Source organism: Amborella trichopoda, chromosome 4 (genome assembly GCF_054954075.1).
Source record: "Amborella trichopoda isolate Santa Cruz 75 chromosome 4, AtrichopodaSantaCruz75HAP2 v2.0, whole genome shotgun sequence".
Classification (NCBI taxonomy): Eukaryota; Viridiplantae; Streptophyta; class Magnoliopsida; order Amborellales; family Amborellaceae; genus Amborella; species Amborella trichopoda.
In genome coordinates this window covers 35,782,746-35,805,843 of record NC_142339.1, presented here as the reverse complement: position 1 = coordinate 35,805,843, position 23,098 = coordinate 35,782,746, and the positions used below count along the sequence as shown (strand labels likewise).

At 35.8% G+C, this 23,098-nt stretch overlaps 1 pseudogene across 1 annotated transcript; it reads left to right on the top strand.

The window, feature by feature from the left end:
- The first annotated feature begins 123 nt into the window (after nucleotides 1–123).
- On the top strand, nucleotides 124–22,736 carry LOC18423899 (uncharacterized; annotated as a pseudogene). Its single transcript, XR_016053980.1, has 7 exons — nucleotides 124–209; nucleotides 6,543–7,760; nucleotides 11,901–12,087; nucleotides 12,180–12,336; nucleotides 21,281–21,481; nucleotides 21,613–21,864; nucleotides 21,975–22,736. The product of XR_016053980.1 is annotated as an uncharacterized LOC18423899 (transcript).
- Nucleotides 22,737–23,098: the final 362 nt, after the last annotated feature.

The following is a 23,098-nucleotide window of genomic DNA, read 5'->3' as shown; positions in this document are numbered from 1 at the left end:
GAAGAGAGCATTCATACTGCTGGAGCACGATTCTCAGTATGCCGGAGCACTGTGGGTTAGTAAAAGCACTGCCGGAGCGCACATTGTGACTGCCGGAGCGCAGTCCTCCATTGTCGAAGCGCTATGGCTCTAAAGGCTTCATTGCCGGAGTGGACTGCCGGAGCGGGTAATTGCATTGTCGGAGCAAGTTATCTGAATGCCGGAGCGCTGTGGGTCAGACAAAGTATTGCCAGAGCGCACATTGGGACTGCCGGAGCGCATCTTTACTGTGGGAAACTGGAGAGAGAAGGCCGTGTGAAAAGAAACAAGGGTATTTTAGTCGTATTTCATGTTACTTTTGGGTTGGGGGTTTTTGCAAGGAAAGGTAGTTTGGGGGAAAAAAGTGTGAGAAAAGATTGTGGTGGGGTAAGTTGCATAGATAGTTCATTTTAGGGTGTTTTTTATAACTTTCCCTATTTTCAATGGGTGCAATTTCTGTAAGGATGCAACCTTAAACAATCCAATTAAGGTGCACATTAAAATTTTATGTAATTTTGTTATAAAAAATTCTTAGCATTATCTTAAAATATATTTTCAAAAATCAAGTAGATTTATAAATATATGAAAATCTTGAAAATAGATGGTCTAAATAATGTGTTGCAAGATACACTATTTCCAGGACTCAAAAACGTTTTTTGTCATATTCATACATCTCAATGATTAAAACATCGATTACAGTTTTTTCAACATTAACACAACATTTCCGATAGATTTTTGAGGTGTATATGTGATTCTACATTTTAAGGTTGCAACCTTACATAAACTTTTCCTATTTTCAATTAAAGAAATTTATAAAACTTTAATCATAGTTATGAGAAAACAAAAATCGTGTACTTTTTTTTTGGTACTAGCTAAGTAGGTGTGATGTTTTAAGTATTTAATGAATTTATGTAGTAATAGTTAAAGTATTTAATGAATAAATTTATATAGTATATTTGTTTTCGATATGTAATTAGTAGGTGTGATGTTTCTTAAAGTATTTAATAGGTAGTACTTTTTTTTTTGTATATACTAGTTAATTATATATTTAATATTAGATGATTGGATGAGAGTCACGAGGCATTTAAATTAATTGACTTGTAAATTTTTTATAGATGAATTAGTTATTGATGGCTTTGACATAATTTTGATTTTTTAGAATTTTAAAATTTCTAATATTATAAATTTATCCGATTTTTTTACTCTATTTTTTAGCCCAATTTGTTATATTAGCGATATCTTTATATGAAGTATTTTTGTTGATCCGTATTTTTTTTTCCCGTTTTTTCATCCGACTTTTTAAAATAAAAATGATTTTTTTTTCCAATTTTATGGTGAGCCGATTTATTGATAGCCCCCAACTTGCTAACTATGATGCACATAGAAATTAATAGTCATTATTCGTTTATCCGAGGGTTGCGCAACAAACTCGAACTTCGTTACGGCTGCCAAAACCCTAGAAGTTGCATAGATTGAAGTTGAAGAGGATAACATGACCTTCCGTTTCAGAAACACTACATAGAGTTTCCTTTAGTATCATTTACATTGATATAGAAACCAAGTCGATGTGTCACATAAGAATCAAAAAGAAAAATAATAATTTTCCTTTAGTATTCAAGATCAATGGGCCTTACCTTATAAGATGATAATGATAATAATAATAATAATAATGATGATGATGATGATGATGATGATGATGATGATGATGATGATGATGATGATGATGATGATGATGATAATCATAATGATAATAATAATAATAATAATAATAATAATAATAATAATAATAATAATAATAATAATAATAATAATTTAGTATTATTGATATTAATAATAGAAACAACATAAAATAATAATTTTGTTTCTATCTCAATGTTTTGGCCTTTGCGTATTTTAGCCATAATTTTTATATTTTAAAATTTTTATAACTATTTTAATATTACATTATTATTTTAACGACAATACTAATTTTTTTAATGTGATTCAGCATATATAAAATTTGATTATTTGTTTTGTGATAAAGTTGAATATATTTTATTTCTAATTATGAATTTTGAATTATTAAAAATTATTCATAACTGATTGGTTGTGATCCCATCTCCTCTAACTTTTTCTTACTATTTTTCATTTGCACTATGTCCCTCTTGATTCTTCTATTTAAGATAATATTGAAAATCTTTTGGTCGCATCTAGTCTTTTGTTATTACAAATAGTATATCTGAATTATGTATTCAATTCATGCCTTTTAAATAAATTTTATACTTCTTAAGTTAATGCAATAGAAAAAACACGACCTATTGAAAAATGCACATCCTTCATTAATAAGCAAGCATTTTTTATTAAGCATAATTTATCTCTCTCACATTCAAGTCATTATTTCCCATGCGCAACAAAAAGCTTCTAACCCAATAAAAAGCGTACATATTTTTATTTATGATAATTTATCCCTCTCACTCAAGTTACTATTTCTCATATCTATTTTTAATGGAAAACATATGGGTTAAGGGAAGAAATATATGTTAATCTCACCTCTCACCCCTAAATCTCCCCCTCACTTACTATTTCCTTATCTTTCGCAATTTGTTTTTCCTTAAATGTCTCTCCTCTCTCTTATTCTTGAAATTAGGTATTAACCAATATATAAAAATTATTATCACTCTTTTGTTTATAATAAAGTTAATGCTTCTTGAGTATGCTTTAATAGATTAATATTTTAGATATAGACATTAATAGGATCTAATGTCTTAAACTAATATATTGGATATTAGCATTAGTAAGACCCTGCATAAATTTCTCTTGAATGTCTTTCCCCTCTCTTATTCCTTAAATTTCAGTGATTAACATTAAATATCGCGTGTAATGCACGTGCATATTACTAGTACCGTCTTGAATAACATATCCCCCTTTTGTCGTCATTCCAACATCTTTCACACCTAAAGATTGTTTGAACTTTGAACTGCTATGTCGAATCAATGCTCGGATGAAGATATTAGTCACTTGTTCATTGGTTGATATATGCATCATATAGATGGCCTCACTCAACACCTTCTCACCAGGAAAGCAGTAGTGCACCTAGATATGTTGTTATCTATTTGGTTTTTATAGATGTCAATGCATCAACCCCTTTCGTTGCCCATGATACAAATCCACGATCCCAAATTGAAACTATAACTGAAACCCGAAAATGGATACCATCCGCTCATGGTAAGACTTCATATGGATTTGATGTACTCTTATCTTAAACAAACGGCCCAACATTCAATGTTATTCAAAGCTTATGGTTACCCAGCTGGCTAATTGCTATTAATGAAAATAGTAATTCACTATTCCTAGTAATAGCTCCCGAAGACTTCTTGGTTCATCATGCTATTGCTCTAAGTTTGTATAGAACTACCTTGATCTTAGTAAAAAGAGTTTTAGATGCAGGTGGTTCCAAGTTCATGCCAAATAAGAAAGATTTTGGTTATAATTTACCTTGTGATGGTCCAGGACGAGACGATACTCATGATATTTCAGTTTGGGATGCATTTTATTTGGCGGTTTTCTTGATGTTAAATACCATTGGATGGGTTACTTATTGAAGATCCTGCTCAATCGGTATCAAATAGCCTGTTAGCTTGATAGGAATTTTGTGCTCATGAAACATGTTTTCGTTGAAGTTTGTCTTCACATACCTCAATATTTGCTTCCTTCACCCGTGTGTTATTTGCATTAATTAATGCACAGTACCAATTAGATATGCTAAGCTTGGTCGGGTCATGGTTAGGTCAATTAGACTACCTGCCATTTTTGTATGGCTTGCACAATTTGTACGAAATAAGAATTCCTTTGCATAATGAAAATGCCGTTCATCTCTCACAAGTTCTATCCCAAATAAAGATTGAAATTATTCAAAATCCTTCATTTCTGAATCTTTGGAAGAGACTCATTGATTCTTTGAAAGTTATTTGAGTTGCTTCCCATGATTGTCAAATAACTAACACCATGCCCGAAGCCGTTACCTTAACCACAAAGAGGGGGATGCCGAAGGCGGTGCTAGTGATTGAAGTGAAATTGTAACAAGGTAGCCGTACTAGAATGTGCATCTAGATCACATCCTTTTCAGGGAGAGCTAATGCTTGTTGGGTATTTTTGTTTGACATTGTTTCACACCCAAAAAGGAGCAAGCCACGTCTGAGCTAAGCTTGGAGATGGAAGTCTTCTTTTGTTTCTCGACAGTGAAGTCCATGAGCTTATATTTTAGGTGGGAACAAGTTGATTTACTTAGATAATTGTTTCTTTATAAGAATGATTGATAAATATGCATGAATCCATCGAAGGGAAAACATATATTTGAGGAAAAGAACGTTCTTGTCCTGTTAAATATGCTTCAGTCAATTCATATAGAGTTTGGCCTGCTTGCAAGATCTTCATATCCCTTGGCTAATGCATGTACAGATCTTTGTTAATTTCTTTAATCAAGGAGCCATTTTTCATGTTCATTTGATGGAACTTGCAAACTTGCACTTCAACCAAGGTAATGATCACAAATACTGATCTAAGTGTTTTCTCCATCTTCAAATAGGCTTGAGTAGATCCTTTAACTGCCAATTGAACTTAATAACTTTCAAATAGGCTTCATCCACATCTATTTAAACACCTAGGGCATGTTTGAGTGGCAGTTAATCTTATCAGGGTTAGACTATCTTATCTGAAATTAATACATACGTCACGATAGTACTTCGTTAGCTGTTTAGGACATACTTTGCATTATATATATATATATATATATATATATATAGTTATTTAACTCTTTTTAGGAATTTACATGTAATTTTTACTCATTTATAGCTAAAAGAATATGATTTTCATTAAATTAAGTCATTTAGAATTCCACCTATATTTGCTAGTAAGCATCATTTCAAAGCTTTCGATTCATTGAGTTAATGGAAGTTTAATAAGGTGATTGGTATCCAACTTGTTGCATATGTTTGTTGGGAGGTCAAACAAATTGTCTTATGCCTAACTTCCTCTTAGATGGAAGGTGCGAACCACCTAATAACTTGACAAGCTCAAAGCTCAAATCAAGTTATAAAAATACTGGTTGGTGACCGGAATCGGCCATACGGGAAACTTGTTTGGATTGGCGGTCCAGATAGGTGATCCAACCTAGTAAAACAGGCAATAAAAAAAAAAAAACAATTAGAGAACAAAAAAATTGAAAACTATTAAAAATAAACGTGGGATTGGTCCTGATAATTTGGTAGAATCAAACTCGCTCCACCGGTTCCCGATCTAAACCGGCTGGTTCTGATTTCGTTGCTTTTCTAAATACTGGCTCAAATATTGAAACTAAGCACCAAGGGCTTTTGACTTGCACCAAACTATATGTGGGACTGATGGCGTTGTGCTTGTCAATCCTCACAGACCAATCATTCTCAATGCAATCTTGGAAAGGTACATTAAAACAGTTTAGGAGAGTCCACTTTCCATTAATTAAAGCATTTTAGTTTTACTTGAAAGTTTTTCCTTTGGAAGGTTATCTACTTACACGTAATTTTCTACTCTCTCTCTCTCTCTCTCTCTCTCTCTCTCTATGTGTGTGTGTGTGTATGTCCTTGGAAAAAGCTACCAATATGCTATCACCAAAAATGAGATTGTAATTTTGGTTATGTTTTCAAGTTGTCAGAGCTTTGCTTGGATGGTTATGGATGCATGTTACTAATTAAATTTTAATTTCCTTCCTTCAGATAGGATTAAGTTGAAATTTTAGAGATTTATACTTAACACCATCATACAATAAAGAACAATAAACAAATAGTTTTTAAAAAATAAAATAACCAAAATAGGGATTTATACTTAACACCATCATACAATAAAGAAAAATAAACAAATAGGTTTAAAAAAAAAAAATTTACCAAACTATTCCTAACATTTAGGAGTATCTAGCCATTTTAAATTCTAGAAATATTTGTTTTATATTTTATTTTGTGTGCTTTACACAATTAAAATTTTAGAGTAATCCAATTTGTTAAAGGAAAAAGTTTATATAAGGTTGCAACCTTAAAATGTAGAACTACATATGCACCTAAAACATCCTTCAGAAAAGGTTGTTTTAATGTTGGAGAACCATGTGATTGATCATCTCGACATCGAGATGTATGACTATGAAAAATAAAAGGAGTTTGAGTCTCAGAAATAGTGCATATTACAATATATTATCTACACCGTCCATTTCAAGATTTTCATATGTTTAGAGATCTACTTGATTTTAACCATTTTTGGAATTTAAAATTCTATAATTAGATATAAAGATAAAAGTAGTGACATTATAAGACACTCCCATACCCATGTGTGTAGGACCTCAAAGGATCACCATTAAATTTGGCACATATCTCTAGAAATGTTATCACATGGGTGTGGGACTTGACTTTTTTTAGAGATTTGTGTCAAATTTAATGGTGATCCTTTGGGATCCTACGCATATAGGTGTGGGAGGGTCTCCCAAGGTCCTTTCCCTAAAGATAATTTTGAGATAATCCTAGGATTGTGTATCCTAATATCCTCCATGATCATCAGTTCTTAACAAGGACTCGAAGAACCTTTGATCGAGCTCTTTGTGCATTGCCTGTTACCCTGCATGATAGAATTTGGGAGCCCTATTTGGTTTTCGTGAGCCAAAAGGGGTCTCTGTAGAGACCTCTCTTAGGGTTTATAGGCAATACTTGAAATTCGACCTGACCTACATTGTGGATTTCATTGAATTCCTTCAACATTCTGAGCCTCGGCAAGAAGCAGCCAATAGATTAGCTGAGGTGCTGAACGACGACAAATTCTATTCGATCAAATGGAAATCGAGGCATACACTATGGCTCGAACTATGTTACCTGCTCACTAGGCATGCTGAGGAGGTTTCAGGTCTTAAGGTTGATACCATTATTAGAGGGAGAATCAGGAAATACACTGATGAAGTTGGGTGGCTTTGGACTTCGCTTGCTGATTATTACATAAGGAGGGGGATTGTATGAGAAGGCAAGGAACACTTATGAAGAGGGGATGAGCACTGTCGTGACTGTGAGGGATTTTGGGATGATCTTTGATTCTTATATCCAATTCGAAGAGAGCATGGTGGCTGCCAGAATGGAAAGCTTGAACTTGGATTATGATGAAAATGAGGGCGGTAATGATCGAAAAAAAGATGAAAATGAAGGCAGTGAAAAAAGTGGGGTAGGTTCAAGACTAGAAGATGACAATAGCCAAGACCCTATATTATTGGTTGATGGGCTTAGTAAGAAGAGCTTTGATGGCTTTTGACTTAATGATGGAAATGATATCAACCTCTGATTGGCGAGGTTAGAGAACCTCATGGACAGAAGGCCTGAGCTTGTTAGCAGTGCTTTACTGAGACAAAATCCTCATAATATGCCTGAATGACATAATAGTGCAAAGCACTTCAAAGACAACCCCACTAGACAAATGCTTACATTCACCGAGGTAATGAGGACAGTGGATTCGATGAAAGCAGTAGGGAAACCTCACACTTTGTGGGTTTCATTTTCTCTTCTTTATGAGAAACACAATGGCCTTGCGAATGCACGGGTGATATTTGAGAAGGTTGTTCAGGTCAACTACAAAGCTCTGGATGATTTGGCTAGCGTATGGTGTGAGTGGGCAGAGATTAAGTTGAGGGACAAGAATTTTGGAGGGGAATTAGAGCTCATGAGGCAGGCAACAACAGAGCCATCAGTTGAGATCAAACGCCGAGGTATATATAAAAGTCCATTTTTTCTTCTAAAAAAGGATGTATGTTCATGCATTGTCACTTAAAAAAAAACGTGTCCATTTGTTATACGTAATGCATATACATGTTTTGTCATGGTATTGTTCCCCACAGCAGTGTTCTAGTGAGAAAAGCATTGTCATTTAGCATTCTCTAGGTTCTTGAAGTTGGAGATTTGTTAGTAGAACTAGTGTTGAACGCTCAAAAAAGTTGTCTTATGAATAGATTCATTAATTAATGAATAGAGGCAATGGACAATATGTCATGGTTAAACTGAAATAGTTACCAAGATTAATCAGGTGAACTATAGATATCGGCCATTTGAAAACTCAAAGCAAGCATCCAGTAATATTTCACTGACCCTAAAGCATGTACCTTAAGATGTGCACACCTTCATATATGCACACCTCGCTTTATTTAGCACAAGATGATTTAGCACATCCAACTACATATTCACCCACATACATGCACCCACAAGACCTATTTACTTCCTTTGAAACTGTTAATTATAGTAAGGTTAAATATGATTATCTTCACATTCTCAAGAAGGAAGAGATTTTTTGGTATCAGAAGTCTATATTTAAATGGCTTGTAGCTGGGGACAATAATACTGCTTTCTTTCATCGCATGGCTGACTGCAGGTGTTGTGCAAATTCTATTAATCAGATCTATTCACTGACCTTCTTAGAGCCTTAAGCTATTGAATCTATCATCATCTCCTTTTTCAGCTAAATGAAAGTACGACTGCCATTTCTTCTCTAATGAAAGATAAAGCCCCTCCCGGGTGGTTTCTCTATGGTTTTCTTCTAGACTTTTCTGAGCTTTTGCCCTTGACATCTCTACCTTTGTCCATGAATTCCATCATAGAAGTATTACGAACCAGGGTCTTATTCCCAAGTTGGAGAGAGCTAAGGACCTCAAAGACTTCTGACCTATAGGCCTCCTTAAGTCCTCTTACAAGATTTCATCTAAGATGTTAGCCTCCAAACTCAAACTGGACCTAGATCAAGGAGTCTCCTAGAATCAAAGTGGTTTTCTTCGTAATAGACAAATTTTAGATAGTACGGTCATAGCTCACGAAGCAATCCATTATTGTCATCAATCTAGGCTCGTCATCAATCTAAGAAACGTGGTCTCATTCTCAAGCTCGATTGGGAAAAGTCTTATAACCACGTAGAGTGGTTGATCCTTCTCCAAAACCTTTCCAAAATAGGTTTCCATCACAAATGGATACAATGGATCCAAGTTTGTATCTCCTATACCTCCTTCTCAGTGCTTATTACTGGATCACCTAAAGGATGCTTCTCACCCAGCTGAGGCCTAAGTCAAGGAGACCCATGGTCCCCTTTCTTCATTGCTACAATGACTGAGATCATTAGGAGGTCCATGTCTTAATTTTTTCACACAGGTACCCTTGAAGGTTCTAGAACCTCTTCTAAAGGGGAATTTGGCTGCCATATACAATATGTGAATGACACCCTCATCTTCCTGAATGCAACCTTTGATCAGATTGACAGCCTTTGGATCTGCCTCAAGTGTTTTGACTTGGCCTCGGGTTTGAAATCAACATGTCCTAATTTAAACTGCTACGCATCAATGTTCAGGCAAATCACCTTCAACTTCTTGTTTGTAGGCTTGAATGTGATATTGATACTCTTCCGATCAAATACTTTGGTCTCCTGCTTTATGAAGGGAATCCTTGGAAAGCTTTGTGGGACCCCATAGTGGAGAATTTCCAAATGAAACTAACCTCTTGGAAAGGTAGATTCCTCTCCCTAGGAAGTAGGATAACTATTATCAAGTCTGTTATCTCTAGCATATCCATCAATGCTGTCTCTTTTCGTCATTCCTGCTTCCATCATCATGGGGAACTTTATTTGATCCTCTAACGTCTCTAAGAAAAAGATTTCCCTTATTGCTTGGGACATGCTTTGCCAACCTAAAAACTCTGGTGGGCTTGTGATTCGGGATCTCAAACTCACCAACACGGCTGTATGGCATATGTAGTGGTGGTGATTTGGTACCAACCATAAATCCCTTTGGCAGAGTGTTAGCCAAAAATGTGGCTCTATTTAGCTGACAATTCCAAATTCGCTCCCTCCTTTACCTTCTTTAAACGTATATGCTCTTGTAGGGACTGCTTTATGCTATGCCTCAGAGACAAAGTGAACTTAGGAACAAAAGTCCTGTTTTGGCAACATCTATGGATTGGGACTCTACATTTCAAAACCCTATGACCCAACTTTTTTTCACTAGCTACTGACCATGATGCCACAATTGCAACCAACTTTCGGCCTAACAACATCCACCAAATCTGGGCTCCTATGTTTAGACCAGCCTTTCAAGACCATGAATTTGACTTCTTCCTTAGCCTCCTCAACCACTTGTCCACCATCTTCATCAAAGGAGTTGGGGAGGACAGACCCATTTGGACTAAACAACACCTTGGAAATTTCTCTGTGGCACCCTACTATAAATCTTTGCACCCTGAACACCCTCTTTTGCTCACAATCCATCACAAAGCTTGCCTAACTATTATCTTACCTAGAACTCAAGCGTTTTCTTGGCTTTCTCTTTCTCACATAAGCCTAACCATACATCAACTTTAAAGTGAGGTTTTAACCTGGCCAAAGGTGCTATATATGTGAGGAAGAGGAGTGGTCTTGCTCCCACCTTTTCATTCACTGCCATTTTGGATGATTGGTTTGGAGCAAGCACTTAAGGGACTTCAGTTATAGGTGGGTAACTCCCCTGATATCAAAGGTTTTTTCATTGCTTCTCCCCTCTTTGACAAGACAAGGACTTTCATGTGGAGAGTCTCCATCCAAGCAAACTTATGGTCTATTTTGAGGGGGCGCAATTCTTGTATCTTTTGTGAAACTCATATCTTATGTGAAACCGCGAGCACGATAACAACAAGAGCTGAAAAGGCAGAAACACTCACCATCTTCTAGGCTTCTAATTGCAAAGCCCAAGGGTTTTACCAACTATGACTTCTAAAATAACTGGCTCCAAATTACGAAGTCAAGAATTCGAAATCCCTCTTGCTCATGCACTTGGATCCGTCCACCTGAAGGCACCAATAAAGCCAATATCGATGGTTGTTCTTTGGATAAGCCAGGTCCATGCGGAGTTGGAGGTCTTTTCAGAGAGTATAATTGTAATCGCCTTCATTCCTTCTCCATGCACATTGGCCCATGAGACTCAAAGTGGGCGGAGGCTTCTGCCTTGCTCAAAGCTCTGAAGAAGTTCCATTTTAGATAGGCATTCTCATAATGTCATTGCATGGGCATCCAAATCCTCTGAACCCATAGCTGTATTCTTCATATATTTGATTTTATATTCATTTCCTTTGCAAGGACCTTTAAATTGTCTTCCTACATACCTGGCGGGAGAGAAATCCAGAAGTTGACCAACTGGTCAAATAGAGATCCTAGAGCACTCCAACCATGGCTTGACCTTCAACAGTATACTTAATGGCCTAAGATGAATATCTATCTTCCTTTGTGTTTTGTTTTCTGTCTTCTCTTTTTTAACTCTCTCTCTCTCTCTCTCTCTCTCTCTACGATCCTGTGCGTTTCTCTTTTCTTTATTTCACGATCTTCTTTAATCTCTTACCTTCTCACCTAATTCTCAGTCATACCACTTACCAATTCCCCCCCTTCTTCCTTTTTTCTTCTCTAAGCTAATAATTTTTGCAGCTCTTCACCACTCTTCTTTCTCTATGTTTGCTTTTTTTACTGCTCTCAATCTTTTTTCTTTTCAGTTTATGTATGAGCACCTAACATGGAGGGCACCTTTAGTCACTCCTTATGATTTTTTATAAATATTATAAGCGTAATTATATTAATGTCAAAGAAGAAAATGATTTCTTTCAATTAAGTGACTTTGATTCTAACTTTGTTGATGGAGGGTTTTCTTATAAGATTCTGTTAACGTAACATGTCTATAAATGCACCTTGTGCCTCTCAATTCTAGGTTTTCTCCTTTTTTTGGTTATTATTAGTATAATGTTTTTGTTGCATGTATGTTATGCACATACTTAATCTTTTGGCATATTGCTGCTGCGATGACGCTTAGATGCCCACATCAAGATTATTAACATGACTCACTCTTTTTGTGTTGTTGTTGTTGATGGAAATGAGTCAGTGCAGATGAAGCTCCATAAATCATTGAAGCTCTGGGCCTTTTATGTTGATTGGGAAGAGAGCCTTGAAAATTTGGAATCAACTAGAGCCGTGTGCGAGTGGATACTTGATATGAAAATAGCTACTCCCCAAATTATAATGAACTATGCATTGCTTCTAAAGGTAAGGATGCAATTATTGTTAAGATTACTTTAAAGACCATATCATCTAATTCCCATTGGTGCTATGCTCATCTATATCTCTTTTGATGGCAGGAGAATAAATACTTTGAAGATGCATTTAGGGTTTATGAAAGAGGAGTTAAGATTTTTAAATATCCACATGTCAAGGATATCTGGGTCACATATCTTGTGAAGTGGGAAGGCAAAATTAGAACGTGCAAGGGAGTTATTTGGGCAAGCAGTTGAGCAGGTTAGTGACAACATTTTGCCCTTCTAATTGACTTATTGAATATAGTCAGTATATTTCTTAAATTTGTTACTATTATGGAATACCTCATGATGTTTGTGATCATTAGTTATTTTGCAGTCTAATTGTGTTCTTTTGAATTGGAATATAGAGTTTGTTTGTACATAGGAATATAGGATATGATTAGCCATTGGCAACAACTGCAACACTAAATATAAAACATGCCTTTGGGGACAACATCTGCTACTTTCTGCATATTTTCTTGACCTTTTTTATGGAGAATTTTCTTTTTCCCAATGATTCTTAACTTTTATTTGAGCAAAAGGGAGCTACTTTTCTTCTGTTTTCTGCAAAAGTGATTCTAAAATCTTAGAGATCCATTCTTGGTTTGGATATCTGATGCTTGCTTAATTAAGCACAAAATCGTAAGAGATGTATCTATAGCTAGTCCGATGCTGCTTCTTTCACCTGCTTCATGTGTTATGGATGCAATCTTTTGCATTAATTTTTCCCCGATGTATAAGAACTTCGATTTTGTGTAGGTAAGGATTATGTTTACTCTCAATTCTTTTGATTGTCAGATGATGGTATCATCCTGTATCATCTTTCATCATGTCAATTTCATGGAATTCGTAAACTTGGCTCTTAAAATTAAAAGTTATGTTACGATGCTAGGATTTGAGAGTCTACAATCTATAGTAGCTTTTCCAATGGACTTTGGGCTTTCCTGGAAACTTTGATGAGTCCCTAACATCTATTTGCTTTTTTTATGATTAGCTTTGTTAAAAAATAATAGGGTTATAAAGTAAGTGGCATATATTGAGCTTCAAACGACCATTCATAACAGTCTCTTCATCATCTTTGCTTATAAAACATGTGTAGCCGATGGAAACTGTGATATTGACATAGCCTGCCATTCAACATCTTTGCATATTAAATTCATGTCCACAATTTTGATTGTTGTCTACTGAGAATTTTGTCTATAATAGCCATCCGTCTACAGTACATAGAGCAATGCGAACACACAATTACCAAGATGAATACTGGGGTCTACCTATATAATCGTTGTAAACCTTATAAGAAGATTCTGATTAGGAAATGACCCACAAACTGGCCCATGTTAATTGGTTAAGTTTTGATTTTGACTAGTTTCAAAACACACCTGGTTTTTACTTTGGGCTAGATTGGCGAAGGCATTGCTTAGACTAGCTGCTAGTTGCTCTGGTCGTGATAACTATGATTGGATGATCCAAACAAGTTGGAGAAAAGCTATCTGTTGAGGAAAGTTCAATTCTGGTGGACTCATAAGGAGGGGTAATCATGAGTTCTTAGTGGCTACAATGTCCTCAACAATTGGCTCCCTTTGCCCTTCTTGAATAGGTTAATATGGGCCTTTATTCATGTTTGCTACACTGAGGTATAAAAGAGGGTGTAAGGTTCTCGAGAACCCATAGCTTGCGGAATCGGGAATCCCAAATACCGAGATCCCACCCAAGATTGTATACTTAATTGCCTAAATGCAAAGTAGATGAGTACAACTATAAATCGAGTAAGAGAAATAAAGCAAACATAAAAATCACACCACAACAACACACAATTTATGTGGCTCACCCTATATGGCTACATCCATGGCCTAGAAATCCCCTATCACAATGAATATTACAGTTTTGGGTTACAAGAGATAATACATATCTCTAAACATCGGTAAAAGACCATCACCTATCTTCTTTTCTAAACCCGCTCTCTTGATCGAGCAATACTGTCAATCAACATCCTCTTTCCCACCACAATACCGCTAATGGAAAGATAATCTCGAGAGTAACATAGATATTTTATCTTTATAGAAGTAGAAGTTAACCAACACAAAACTCACGGGAATACCACCTTTCTTTCGGAGGCCATGTCTCTCTCTCTTGAAGACCCATCTCTATATTAGAGATACATTCCCATAACCGCCAAAGGGGTGACCTTCAAAGGATGGGTATTATGTCCTCCTTCACTCTCTTATAAAGATAACACTTTTTTGCTTTCTAAGAAAGTCAACTTTCTAGTTTCCATAATACCCTAATCTTTAGAAGAAAATATGAGTATGATGATTTAGCTATCACCAAACCCAACAGAGGGCATAGTCTCCAGTTTTTCCAAATCAGGTACATCTTACTATGATTCCCCCCTTGAATATGAACCTGAGGTTTGAGATTCTCTTGAAAATAGCTGATGTTTTCAAAAAAAGGTCAAGTTCCTCAACGCATTTTGTTTCTTGTTTTTAGGTCATAACACCTATACCCTTTTTGAGTGAGAGAATAACCTAAAACAACACACTGCAATGTGTGTGCGTCCAACTTGTCCTAGCTACTTCATCAAGGTATACATAACATGTATATCCACTGACATGCATATGAGACAAATTGGGTGCTTTCTAGTTAATATTTCATGAGACTAAAGTGGCGTAGAATTGGTGTGGGAACAAGAGCAGAACACTAAAAAGTCTTGGGAACATATATGTGAATCATCAATCTTCTCATAGTTTCAACTTTCCAGCATATGTTTATTTTTTCCTCTCCGCAACACCTATTGGTTGTGGTCTTGCAGGGCTTAGTTTTGATGCCACTTTCTTACTAACATTGGGTCATGTTTCTATCTTCATACTCTATTTCATTTCCACTTCTAGAGATTTTAACTTTGACACTAAACTAAGTAATGATCATTTTATGAAAAACCTTAAAAATTTCAAATACTTACTGCGTTGGTTTTCTTGCAATGGATCCAAATAGTACAAGAACAATCATCAATGAAAGAAACAAAATATTGTACACTAGTGACAGGTGCATGACCCCACGTCAATGTGAATAAGGGAGAACAAGTATTAACAAGGCACTTTATTATCAATGAAGGGTAAATGAAAATATTTTGAAAATTGGTGGGGTTCAGATAAGGAAATAACATGGTCTAAAAAAGAAACCAAAGGCAAGAGATTCCTAAAGTCTCAACTTGAAGTATGCCTCAAACAAGCACACCATAGTTCTTCCTCTTTCTGGTCTGATATTTAAGCTTTTGTTGTCTTGGCAAATAGGCATTCTCCTCATATCCCTTACAATCGTTTTCTGAGCCTCAAATTCTGAAAAACACAAGGAGATGGAGAAAAGACTACTATTAAGATTTTCAGTAATCCTACTCACAGATAGTGAGTTACATGGGAAAGAAGGAGCATCGATGATTTGTGAAAGGCTTATTGTAGTAGTGAGATTAACAAATCCTACACCCTCAACAAATACAAAAGAGTCATCAGAAAGGGAAATGTCTTGGAATCAACATGTTTTTATTGAGTGAGGCTAAGGGAGCTTAACTATCATATGCTCTGTAGCTTTGGAGTAGGTAACCGAATTTGGAGATGCTGTAAGGAGGGACTGATGATTACCTATCTTTTGAGATATGACTGCTTTAGTAAAGGGATTAGTTGATTTCTTTCTTTGATGGAGCGCAATGAGTTGACTAATCTTATAATTTAAAGGAGTGGCAAATGAGTTTGCATAGTTTGGCTAGTTAGTAGTGTTGTTGGCCACCCTTGTAAGGCCTAACACCTCTCCTTCATATGCCTCAATCTTGCAATGCTCTCATTTAGATCCAATGGATGTACCTAACTGCATTCATGTCCTTTATTATTTGCTGCTTGAAACTAGCAATAAAGGCTTGATGAAGGACCTTTGACACAATCCTCATTACGTCCTCGAGCTTTTCTCATCTTTGAAGATGAGCATAAACAACATTCATGAATGGTAATATCTCGGCATATGGTATATGTTTGCGAACCATCTCATAACAATCATTAAGGCCAACAAGGAACTTGATAATAGCCTCTTTTTAACTGCCTTTGCCACAAGATGGCAATTGGGCACTTACATGGGGAGGACTCGTAAAGTTTGAGTTCCTCCCTCATGCTTTTGAGTGCTCTATTATATTCTGACAAAGATTACTCTCCTTGAGAGCATAAGACTATCTCTCTATCATTGTTAAAAAAATTCGCCTGCTTAGCGGTCTAGGCAGAAAAATTTCAAAAATGCCTAGGCACTACTTAGGCAAGACTATTAGGCTTCCTACGTCTAGGCGCTCACCCTGACGAAAAAATTTCATTAACGGCTAGGCCCTAGTTAGGCGGGTTTATTAGGCATCTTGCGTCTAGGTGCTCACCTAAGAGGTCAAGGCACCGTGTAGGCACTACAGTCTAAGCGGCTGCCTATTGACAGTTTGTCAAATACCAAAAAAAACCCTTGATGAGGGTCAAACTTTGTTATTTCCCTCCCCCTAAAAAGTGGGGAAAAGGGTTTTGAAAGATATTCTAAACCCCCAAAACCATACCTTTTCGAGAGAGAAAAACTCCACAAAATCCTCTCGATTTTTTTGATTTCTTCCCAAAATAGTTTGTGGGTGTTTTTGGAGCTTCTAGTAGTCGATTTTGAGGACTTTTGACGACCCAATAGATGAGGTTTGCACCAAAATCAATTGGATTTTGATATTTTTAAAATATTATCATATTTGAATAAGGGTTTTAATTTGATTTTGCTTTAACACGTTATGTTGTGAATCATTTGTTTTTCCTTTTCCTTTTTTTTCTTCAGTTATGATATATTTACTTGGTTGTGGTTGAAAGATTGAAACTTCTTTGTGATTTTTTGAAGTTTTCCTCATTTGGATGATGAAATTGATATTTGGTGAATATTTGATATCCAAAATCAAATCTTATGGATATTAATTAATAAAAAACGAAATCTTATGGATATTAATCAATAAATAATAATTTTAATATAACTTTCATCTCAATTAATAGTCCAACTTTAATGCATTATGTTGTGAATCATTTGTTTTTTCTTTTACGTTTTTTTTTTCTTTTACGATATTTATATGTTTGTGTAGTTGAAAGATTGATTTTTTTTTTTTTTTTTTTTTTTTTTTTTGTGATTTATTGAATTTTTCTTCATTTGATCGATGAAATGCTTTTGTGAGTAGTCTTAAACTTTGGATGAAATTGATATTTTGTAGATATTTGATATCCAAAACCAAATCTTATGGATATTAATTAATAAGTAATAATTAAAATATAACTTTCATTTTAATGAATAGTCCACTTGTCTTAGGTGGGTATTGTCTGCCTAGGCGGCTAGGCCCCCAAAACTCCTAGTCAGGCGCCTACGCCTTTTTGAACGTTGCTTTCTCTATATAGCTAGTACACTTGGACAATATTATCTTTTTGTTAAAATTGCTTTTTTAAGGTGTCTTAGATTTCTTTGGCCAAATCAAGGGACAAAATCCTCTTCTAATAGTTTTTGTTTTTAGAATTTGAGGATTCATGCCATCATAAGTGAATCCGATGCCTTCGACTTTTCATGCTTAGAGTCAGAAGGATTTGGGCGATGTGCCATCTATGTGTCGAACCTTGTATTTTCTCGTAAGTATCGTTGTGATGGACTTGGCACAAATAGTCGCTGCCATTTAACTTGACAGTAAACAATTTGCATGGCCATTGCATTTCCTGGGTGTAGATCTCTTTGATATGCAATTTAGTGGATGAAAGCGAGTTCTTAGAAGAGAATCTTATAAATGAAAGCTTACCCAAAGATAAATTTGCAGCATTGTATACTTGGAAATAGTTCTAATTACCTCGGGGAAAAAGGTGCAGGTATTGGATTACTGAAAAAAAAGAAAGAAAGCCAGGTATTCTTTCAAACTTCAAACTTGAGATCTGAAAAAGATGCCTGCAGGTGTTGGTCACCGTTGTGGTACCATGTAAATTTTATGGGCCTATTCTCTAAGAGTGAAGGGAAACAACGATTGCAAGTGAGAGGAGGAAAAACACAAGAGAGAAAAGGGAGAGGAGGCGTGTGTTTGTGTGCGTGAGAGAGAGAGAGAGAGGGGGGGGGGGGAGGGGGGGGGAAGAATACCATGTTCGGGGCCAAAAAGTTGGCCTAGGATTCGTGTTTATGTCAGGGTGGTAATGGGCCAGGTTGTCTTGGACTGAACTTGGGATCAGGGTTTTGGACCTAAAGCTAACCTGCTTCAGGTTCGGGTTTAGAACCTAACAAAAACGTTTTTGAAAAATATTTAAATAAATACATTTCATTACACACAGATGCACACACACACATACATACATGATACATATATGGTCAAATTTGTATGTATACAACATATGTTCAGGTTGAGTCGACCGGACCCACCCGACTTGGACCCAGACCCAAGCCAAGTTTGACTCAGGTCCGGGGTTTTTGATCCAGACCAGCCCACCAGGTCCAAAATTTGGACCGGATCCGGACTTGGATTGGGTCGAATGGACCCGATTGCCACCCTAGTTTATGTATTTATACACATAATAAGTTACAAAGGACAACTTTGTCATACAAAAGTTACAAAAGGACTAGTCAGTCCTAAAGAATGAAAACTAACAATACTAAAGAAAGAGAAAATCTCAAGTTTCCATCAATCAATATAAGTTTACACCAAAAAATATATGCACCTTTTACAAATATTTTTATTTTCTACAATCATGACCTACATTATTGTCCTGTATCTAGAGATGAAATCTCTCGAGGTTGGAACAAGATATGCATAAGATATGTGTAGAAGAGGCACAGTTGAAACTGGATTCAGAATTAACTAAGTGTTTTGGACTAATTCAGGTTCATTAGCTAATTGCTCTTGGCATGTGCCTTTTTCACCGCAACTGCATGCTTATTAGTTCATGAAATTGAGAATGGTTTACTGGATCTAATTCACGAGGCTTTGTGAATATTTTATTTCTCTGCTAGGGGGCTTTTTTTAATATCTTTACGGCCTCTTTGGATGAAAATTAATTTTATCAGCAGTAGAATTATCTTTACCTAAATGCATGATATGCATGAGATTTGTGTAGAAGAGGCAAACCTGAAACTGGATTCAGAATTAACAAAGTGCTTAGGATTAATTTAGGGTCGTTACATAGTAGCTCTTGCCATGTGCCTTTGTTCACTTTAATTGCATGTTTATTAGTTCGTGAAACCGAGAATAGATTACTGGACCTAATTCATGAGGCTTTGTGAATATTTTATTTCTTTGTAAGGGGCTTTTTTTAATATCTTTACGGCCTTTTTGGATCACAATTAATTCTATTAGCAATAGAATATCTTACCTAAAATTAATTAACTCTATATAATATTAATTTGTTAGTTGTTTGGTATGTATCTTGTACTATTTATATTATTATTTAATTAAGTTTCTTGTTCTGCAAGGTCTGACTATTTTTAGTCCTTTCGAGCAAACAACATGTGATTTTCAACAAATTACTTGGAATAAGGTAAAACCAACTTTCTGAAATAGATAAACCTAAATGTGAAACTTCATATAAATATATCTCAGATAATTCCATGATGGACACAGCCAAACAGCAAATAATTTATTATCAGGATTAATTTTATTGAAACAGTGAATTATCAGTGATAATGAACACATCCAAATAGACCCTGAAAAGATTATATTTGAATTCATCTATTTTTCAACGTTTTGATTGATTGTCACTGGTTTTCTTTTTACTTGTTACTGAGAATAGTATTCATATGCTTCTAATTATAAAAAGTATTGTGCCATCGAATAGAATGAGATGGCTGAATGTATCAAGAAAGTGGCAAAAAACGTTTTAGGAGAATCTAGAGGGAAAAAAAACTTTGATAAGGAAACTTGGTGGTGGAATGATGAAGTTCAGAAGGTCATCAGCGAAAAACGATCATGTTATAAAATTTGGCAGCAAGATAGAAACGATCAAAACTTAGAAGAATATAAAAATGCTATGAAAAATGTTAAACAAATAGTAAATAAAACTAAACTTAAGGCATATGATAATCTATACAATTAACTAGGAACAAGTGAAGGTAAAAAAGATATATTCAAATTATCAAAAATAAGAGAGGAAAAATGTAGAGATCTAAACCATATTAAATACATTAAGAGTGATGATCAAAGGGTCTTTGTGAAGGATGACGAGGTCTATTTTCAAAAATTATTAAATTATACAATGGTAATATAGTGGTAGAAGGGATTGTTGGTACATGTGATGACGGAGGTCATAGATACATTCGTAGGATTAGGATGTTGGAAGTGAAAGAAGCTTTGAAAATGATGAAGATAAGAAAGGCTTTAGGACCGGATGATATCTTAATAGAGGTTTGGAAGTGCATGGGGGAAATTCACATTGACTGACTAACGAAGATGTTCAACAAGGTGTTGAGAACAAAAAAAATGCCAAACGAATGGAGGAAAGTATTGTGGTACCTATTTACAAGAACAAATGAAACATACAGATTGTGCAAACTATCGAGGGATGAAGCTTACGAGTTATACTATAAAGCTCTGGGAGATAGTCATTGAGCAACAACTAAGGCATGAAACAAGTATATCTAAAAACCAATTTGGTTTTATGCCATGAAGGTCAACAATTGAGACAATTTTTTTTACTTAGACAATTGATTGAGAAGTTTAGGGCGAAGGGAAAAGACCTCCACATGGTCTTTATTGATTTAGAGAAAGCTTATGGTAGTGTACCTCGAGGTTTGATTTGGTGGGTGTTAGAAAAGAAAGGTGTCTCTAGACACTGTATTGAAGTGGTGTGAGATATGTATCATAGATCACTAACTAGTGTACTAATAACTGGTGGAGACACGAGTAAGTTTTCAATGAGAATAGGTACATAAGGGTTAGAAATGAGCCCATATCTCTTTGTCTTAGTTATTGCCAAGCAAGGGGACATCGAGTAGGAGATATGCATAACAAGTTCAGTACCTATTTAGTACCTGTTTAGAAAACATAATTATCATCGCTAATCAAGAGCTTTCCATGGTTGTTTTTGTTTACTTTTTTCTTATATGCATTAAAATTACGTGGATTTAACTCATCATTTTTGTTGGTTTTTTATATAAATCATCAGGCACCTGCAGAGCACGTGAAGCCCATATATCTACAATATGCAAAACTCGAAGAGGACAATGGGCTTGCAAAGCGTGCAATGAAAGTTTATGATCAAGCTGCTAAGGCTGTCCCAGACAATGAAAAAATGAACATGTATGAGATTTACATAGCACGTGCTGTAGAAATTTTTGGTGTTCCAAGAACGAGAGAGATATATGAGGTTAGCTGAATTTCTTTTCTTTATAATGTGCTATCATTTTGGACCGACAAATATGGCATCTGTGTTATTTTGAAGCCATTATTAGTATTCATGTATGCATTTCTGAAATATTCTTTGTTTCATGTATACAGCAGGCTATTGAGAGTGGTCTTCCAGACAAAGATGTGAAAACCATGTGCATGAAGTATGCTGATCTCGAGAAAAATTTGGGAGATATCGATCGTGCTCGAGGCATTTACATATTTGCATCACAATTTGCTGATCCTCGCTCTGATGTCGCCTTCTGGAATAAATGGCATGAGTTTGAGGTGCAACATGGCAATGAAGACACCTTCAGAGAAATGCTTCGTATCAAACGCAGTGTCTCAGCAAGCTACAGCCAGGTTTGTTTTACTTCACTGTCAAATTATTCTCTACCCTGATTTTTCTGGGTTCATTTATTTTTTCCCTTTGAAGGCATTTGTTCTTATGATCCTAATTTGTGAACTTTCAGACGCATTTTATCCTCCCTGAGTATTTGATGCAAAAGGATCAGAAGCTCATTCTCGAGGAAACAGTAGACACACTAAAGCGAGCTGGTGTTCCTGAGGATGAAATGGCTGTCTTAGAGAGACAATTAGCCCCACCAGCCAGTGGAACGACTACAAAGGATGGAATAAGAGAAGTGGGTTTTGTAAGTGCTGGAGTGGAATCACAACCAGGGGAACCGCTGATGGTGGAAGAAAGGTAACTGCAAATCCTGAGGATATCGAGTTACAAGATGAGAGCGATACAGAGGAAGACAATGAAAAAGTTGAAGTGACCCAAAAAGATGTCCCTGCTGCTGTTTTTGGTGAGCTTGTGAAAAACATGGAAAAAGGGAGAGATTCTGAATCCAATGATAGTGGGGGTAATGGGCCTTTGGGTGCTCTTGAGAGAATGAAAAGACAAAGAAGACAATTGTCCTTAGTGATACTGTAACCCAGGGACATGAAAACTAACTTGGAATGCCATATTTCATGATCGGTGAGATACTTCCTCAAAGCTGAGAGGTCAGTTATGTACAGATAGAGTAATATCTCTTTTGATACATATTATCACAAAACAAACAAAATTTTGTTATGCACTATGCATTCTTTTTCTTATGTTGTATAATTGTAACTTGTGAAAAATAACTTACGGGAGTATTAATGTGGATCATACTTTTTGTTATTCTTGGCATCATTTTTATAGGATATCATTCAGCACATTGAGTAATGGTCAGCTGCTTTTCGCATTCCATTTCTTTTTGACTAAATGACTGGTGAGTTTTGACATTTGTTTGTAAAAACCATTCTTTGGATGGAAAGGCGATGATGCCCTCATCAAAAGTAATGAATTGAGAATAGTTGATACATTGGGTATTTCCCATACTTGCTGTTAAGCATGACTACACTCTTGACTCAATAGTTCGTCCACATGCATTTATGCGCGCTCGTGGTTTAAGCCAATGTTAAATCTGGCTGGATCCTCACCCATCAACCACTTATTATTTGCTGATGAAACCTGTGCTTGCTCGGGGATTCCAAATTTCTTGGAATAGGCTCAGACGGTGATCTATGTCTGGTTGTGCCCCTTATCTCTTTGGTTCTTTGGTTC